Here is a 6,923-nt window from a genome sequence, read left to right on the forward strand (position 1 = left end):
TCAGAATACTCGTTCGTCTTCCAAGCCTTAGTTCAACAGAGTGTGTATGAGGGCAGCTGAAGAAAAATATTTTCGCTTACTGCAGTAGCTTGAATCAAGAACTCCAGCTTCATACCTTATGTCTACTAAAGCACTCAACCAATGCAAATCATTCATTAGTATATGCAAATCTAATTTCATAAAGGTCAAAAGCTGAAAACTTGCCTCCTATCCAAACAGAAGCAATATCTTCCGGTCCCTTGCTGAGACCACTGGATGTAACTTCTAATCACCAGCACTTTCACCTCTCTCATCCTGATAGCACCACTTTTACTTCATTCAATGATAAAGCTGACCTCTTGGCATTTCTTTTTAGTTTTTGACAAAAGACATCAGAAAATTATTGAATAGCTTGGAAAGAGAAATGTGTCCTGGACCTGATGGCATCTCTGTATTTGTTCTTGGACGTTGTGCTCTAGGGTTTACACCTGCCATGTATCAACTGTGCAATCTCTTATACATAGCAGGTACTTATCCCAGTATTTAGAAGCAGTCTTAAATCCAGCCTATTCCAAAAGAAGAAGCTGAGAGTCTACCTTGAAACTACTGACCAAATGCTGTCACTTCAGTCTTCTCCAAAATAATGTAGAATGTCATCAAGGACCAACTTATCCACTACCTTTAGACGCGTCAATTGATCAGTGACCACCTGTGTGAATTCTGTCATTTGAGATCCACTGCTGCCTTAGCTTACTTCACCCAACACTGAAAATATGGAACGGAAAGTTTCGCGAAACCTCTACTGTAGGTCTTAACATTTCCAGAGCTTTTGATCATGTCTGGCATAAGGCCTGCTAGGCGAACTGACATCTTTGTTCTACTTGCTGCCATCTGTAATTGGATTGCTGATTTCCTATCTAGTTGTTCACTATATGTTGTGGTTCATAGCTTCTTCTCTTCGGACTTCACCACTAATGTGATCACAGTATTATGATCTATCCTCTTTCTTATGTACATAAACGACCTACTGTCAATCATCACTAATTCTTCCCGTGGCTCTGCAGACAATGGTCCTTTCCATTCATTCTATTCATTTCACAAATCATGCAGTACACAGATATTCCAAACATCAAGATCATCTACAACTAGTGCCTTAAACACTGATCTACATACCCTTCAGTGCAGCTAGGACAATCTGGTCACATTCAATGTTACCAATACACAGTCTATCCTTTTCTCTTATAAAAAATGGTAGCTCACATTCCCTTACCCCCAGTAATACATAAATCACCAGGCAAGATCAGATCTCCTTCTCTCTCTCTCTGCTTGCACTAACATTTACCTCCATCTCCTCCTTACGCAAACACATGTCAAAACACATCATGTTAATTTATCCTTCATAAGATCTCGTCTTGAATACTGTGCCCAAATCTGGGCCCCTGGGTTTTTTCTTGATGGGGAGGAGGTAGAGAGGATCCAGAGGCGAGTGACCAAGATGATAGTTGGTCTATGGAATGGACCTTATGAGAACAGGTTGAAGATCTGTGGGTTACAGAATTGGTTTATAGGCAGAAAATGGGTGATATGATTGAGACACTCAAATTACTTAAAGGTGTTTACAAGATTAATTCAGAGGAAATTTTTCAGAACAGGTCTGGTGATGGGAGAACTAGGGCTCATCCAGCAAGCGTATTAGAACTAGTTTTTTGCTTGGAGAGTGGTGAATAAGTGGAATAAGCTGCCAGTTTTTTGTGGGTGCCATGACTGTAAATGAGTTCAAAGCAAAGTATAATAGATACTGTGCGAATGCTGAATAGTTGTTCTTAATAAGGTGTTTAAGGCCTCCCTCAATGAGTCTTAGGAATCCATGGAGTTGCCCGTAAGAATAATAATAATAATAATAATAATAATAATAATAAATAGCTTCATCAGCATCAAAAACTAGATATTCTTCCCATTCGTTCAAGATGCTATTTACACTCGGCCAACTTAACAATATATGAGTCCCTAAACCTCCCATGTTTCGAATAGTGCTCACATGTTTGGGGCGTAGAACTTAAAACGTTTGTAAAACGTCTTGATGCTGTCCAGAGGAGAGTGGCGTGGCTCATGGACGATTCCTCACTTACAGATTCCCTTCAATCTCTATCTCATGCACAGTGTTTCAGCACTGTGTCTATTCTACAAGTACTTCAATCGTCATTACCTCACTGAACTTGCAACCATTATTTCTCCACTTTCTGTTGTACCCGTTAAAAGCTGTAGCTGCAAAGCATGCTTTACTGTGCCATTGCAAACACACCAAACCTGCTCTTCTTCTTCCTCTTTCATTCCATCAGTCTCCGTCCCATGGAACAGCCTACTTCAAGAAGTATTTCCAAACACAATCTGCAACTTTTCAAAAAAGAAACAAAAATCACTAACTTTTGATTTCTCACCTGTCCCTCAAATATGGAACCAATGTACTTATAGGTCCTTCTACCTCAATACAAGGTAGAAGTTTGCCGAGTGGTTAGCATATCCGCTCTTCACCCAAAAGGCTGTGGGTTCGAATCCCGCCATGGGCATGGATGTTTTGATTGTCTGTGAAACTAGTGGTGGTGGTGGTCGGTGCTAAATGGCATTGGTGTAGATGATGAAGGTAGTTGCGGTTAGTGAAGACGAAGAGTTGTAGAGTAGATGCCCTCCCTTGATGAGTCTTTGGATTCCGTGGAGGTGTTATGTAATAATAATAATTGTAATTATATATCTGCCTCTGTCATTGAAATGTTATTAATGCCTAGTTTGGGTCTCAATGACAAGATGCCAGCTAAACATCGTATCTTGACATTGAATACAGCACAAAGCATACAGCACATCCCATCTTTTGTTATCAGATTTATGCATACACTCTTTGAATATTTGCATATGGTAGGATCCGAAATTTGCATGGATATATGGTGTCCAAATACTTTTGTCAACGTAGTGTATATCCCAGTGGGCAAGGACAACGTTGTGGAATTCAATACCATTAAACCCAGTCCCATCTGATCTCTCGCAAGAAAAGTCTCTCATTCCTCGCCCTTACATTCAGTAATATAATACCATTTTATCCAAACATGATCAGATTTCGCTTCTTAGGTTATTCTACTCCTCTAATCTTTCCTGACACAAAAATATTTCTAATATACCTTCTGCAGCTGCCAAAAACTTGGTGCATATAGCACAAGAAACTACTTCACAGCTGTTAACACTACACAAATCCCAAATTCGCCTAACCATGGGATATTTCTCGCTTATTTGTAATGGTGCACCAAAACCAAGTTTAAGATTGCACGATCTACCTAGAAGAGGACATCCGGTTAATTAATGACTCTTCTCTGACATATTCACTTCAATCTGTCAAAGAGGTATTCTGTTTTGTGTCTTATGCCTCTTCTACATATTTTTTCATGGACAGTGCTCTGCTGAACTGGCCGCTGTTATTCCTCCACTTCCTCAAAATCGTAAGAACATGAGTCACTTCTAACGCCCTTTTACAGTCCATCTTGAAACTCACTAAACAAATTTCACTGCCTGCTCAACCAAATATATTGACCTTCAGCTTTTCAAATAAAATGTGAACAGATTCCTCATTTCTTCTTATCTACTTGCCACACATGGGACTAATCTACTATAGGTTTTGTGACCGTTCATGTGTGGATCAGATATTAAAAAAATGACCATCAACTAACAGTATTTTTGTTTAATTGATGCTCCCTGGCCTGGGTTCCTGTATTTGGAATGAAAAATGAAATTCTTATTTAAAAAATTCTTCATATTTGGATTGCTCACATTCAACTTAAAAATAAGTCGACATAAAGATCCCTTTTGTAATAATGAGAATCGAAATCACATCTATTCTTACCGAAGATCGCAATGTTTTGTCGTTCTTTTAACTGCTCTATAGATTATTTCTTCGATTCAAAAGATTTTTAGCTCATTCGGAATTAGTTCATCTTTAATAAAAGAAGCATGGTATTCCTCTTTCCAATTAGCTTATGCAAAAGAACTTATGATAATTAACTACAGAACTTACATTATTTCAGACAATAATATGCCTTTTGATAGTTTTGGACTATGGAATGTTAGCATTTATCTTCCACCTTCTGCCACTTGTGAAACCATCAACAGCCAATGAGTTCAGCTCTAATTGGTAGTGATGAATGGAGATTTATAGCCCTCTGATTTCCAAAAGTTATTTGATCCTGGCTTGAATAATCCTAGCATACTGTCGTTGAGAATAAAGGATTACAGAGGAGTTTCCCACCTCTTTTTTAAGACCAAAAGCCACCAAAGAATGAGTTCAGCTAAAACTCTAAGTACAAGAATATACAATGTATTTGAAGACATGGTTAGTTGACACAATAATGGAAGACAAAGATATTTGATTGATTAGTTCTGTGGATATATATATATATATATATATATATATATATATATATATATATATATATATATATATATATATATATATATATATATATATATATATATATATATGGATTGCATAAGACACTCGACAGCCCACCCAACCAAAATGAGATGATAAGATAATAATATAGTAATGTATATATAATATATATTATATATGGGCTTGTGTGGCTCAGTGGAAGTGATGCTTGCTTCCTCTGTGCTTCGCTGCCTTAGGATTGACTTAGTTCAAGTCTAATCGTCGACTGGAGGAATCTTTTCTAAATTTTTCTTCGACTGGTTTCCAAATTAGTCGATCGCTGGGATGTTAAAGCAGTTTTTTCTCCTGGAAACTCTGGTTTTTCGTCCCGTAAACTCAAGAAAATCAACATGGGCAACTATCTCTAATAGGCATGGGCCAGCTATCGGTGGAGATTGAACTGTCTCAGTCTCCTAAACCTAGATAGGGTTAAAAGGCCTCACCCACTCCCTCTGAGGGAATAGAAGCCATTAGCTGATTTTAGTTCTGTGGATATATATCCAAAGAGCAGTCATAACAGTATTTCATGCAAAGTCAAATAATTATAAAGATATTAACATAACACAAATCCTCCATTTCCTTTTATTCTTGTATTAGGAGTAGGCGAGGCCATTTTAACCCTTTGTAACTTTTACAAACAGGCCAAAAGTTCAGCTCTGTCTGCTGGCAATCAGAGATAAGATTCAAGAATATCACTCATTTTAAATGGCATCTAGTGAAGAGACTATGCAAAGAACAGTTATGAGAATAATTCATTCAAAGGAGAACAATTATAAGTGTTCATATTTATAACATAAAAAAAAAACCCAGCTAACGCCATTTTATTCCCGTATATACAGGGAATAGGCGAGGCTGTTTTTAGCCCTATCTAACTTTTTGGAGACTGAGTGGGCAGTTCAATCTCCACTGGTGCCCAATCAGAGATAGCCTCCCCAAGGCTATCACTAATTATGCGGCATGCAGTGAAGAGGGACGACTCAACAAGTGCCGCCATCTCGTGGTTCCTAATCCCTAACATTCGTATTTAATGTTTGAAATATTGTGGGTTCTACGGTCGATTTTCTTGAGTTAACGGGATGAAAAACCAGAGTTTCCGGGAGAAAAAACCCGTTGCCCGTGCCAGAGATCGACTAACTCGGGAACCCGTCGACAAAAGTCTAAGAAAAATTTCCTCTAGTCGCCGACTAGACTCGAAACCAAGTCTTCCTTCTTGCGGCCAAGCGCCGTGGTATGCAAATGCCACTTCTATTTATAATAAATTATAAACATGCGAAACTGTTTTAATTATTAAATGTATTTTAATTTTAAGAACACAATACACAGTGATTTAACAGATATATTAAACTAAATTGAGCGGAAAGTTCCGATTTGCGTGGTTCGAACTCTGTCAGATTAAACTTTGACATCGTGCGGTAATTCAAACGCTCACTGACGGAAGTCAGCCGAAGCATATTAAGAAACTTTAGTACTTCGTTTTGATTTTTTTACTGATTGAAAAAGTAATTGTAGATTATACATTCACTTATCTATGGGAAAATATCAAAGTTTAAAAAAGTAATGGTTTAGATAAAGTGCGCTGTCCAACTTTTTGACCTTTCGCAAACCCTTACTTTGAGAAATGCTACATTAGGAATAAAGAAAGGCAATAGATGATTCATATTTATTTATTACTGCAGGTTTAAATGTAAATTATACAAACAATTTTTTTTATCAGTGAATTAATGGTTTAAAGCTCCTTTTCTTCAAATTAATTCATCTGTATGTTTGGCCTTAGTTTTGCGTTTGATTATTTTTATTTATTCATTTTTTTCCTGGCATATTGTTCACATAAATTAAAGATCCCAGGATTATATTCTTGGTTTCATCCTTTATCCAAGTGTAATGCGTGAAGTCATTTCACGACTGGGCTACTTGCATACAGAGGCTAATGACTTGATATCAGTTGCCTTAGTATCCTATAATACAACACACGGTATCCTTACGGACATGTATAATGCTATGCATTATGGAAAGGGCCACTAACCAGACCGGTTTCGATTTCTATTGAAGTGTCATCAGTGGGAGCCAGATCCAGAAGTGATACCAAGGTTGAAGTAATGCAAGTCATAGTTCCAAAAGTATAATCAAGTGGAAAAACTTTCAGGTTCATCTCTAATCCAGAGTATTTTGCTAATAAGGTGCGGCATCTTTTGGTTACTGATGAGACCTGAATAAATGTCGAAACCAGTCTGGTTAGTGGCCCTTCCCATAATGCAAAGCATCATACATGTCCTTAAGGATATGTGTGTTGCATTATGGGATCCGAAGCAATCGATGTGAAGTCATTAGCCGCTATATGCAAGTAGCTCAGTCTTGAAGTTATTTCACGCGCAAACTTTGTTTGTCTATACTTGGATAAAAGATGAAACCAATAATATCATTTCTTGGCATCTTTAATATGTAGTATAACTAAGAGGAAAAACGTTCAGCATAT

This window comes from Typopeltis vanoorti, chromosome 14, assembly GCF_054136105.1.
Source record: "Typopeltis vanoorti isolate ZY-2024b chromosome 14, IOZ_Tvanoo_1.0, whole genome shotgun sequence".
Taxonomy (NCBI): Eukaryota; Metazoa; Arthropoda; class Arachnida; order Uropygi; family Thelyphonidae; genus Typopeltis; species Typopeltis vanoorti.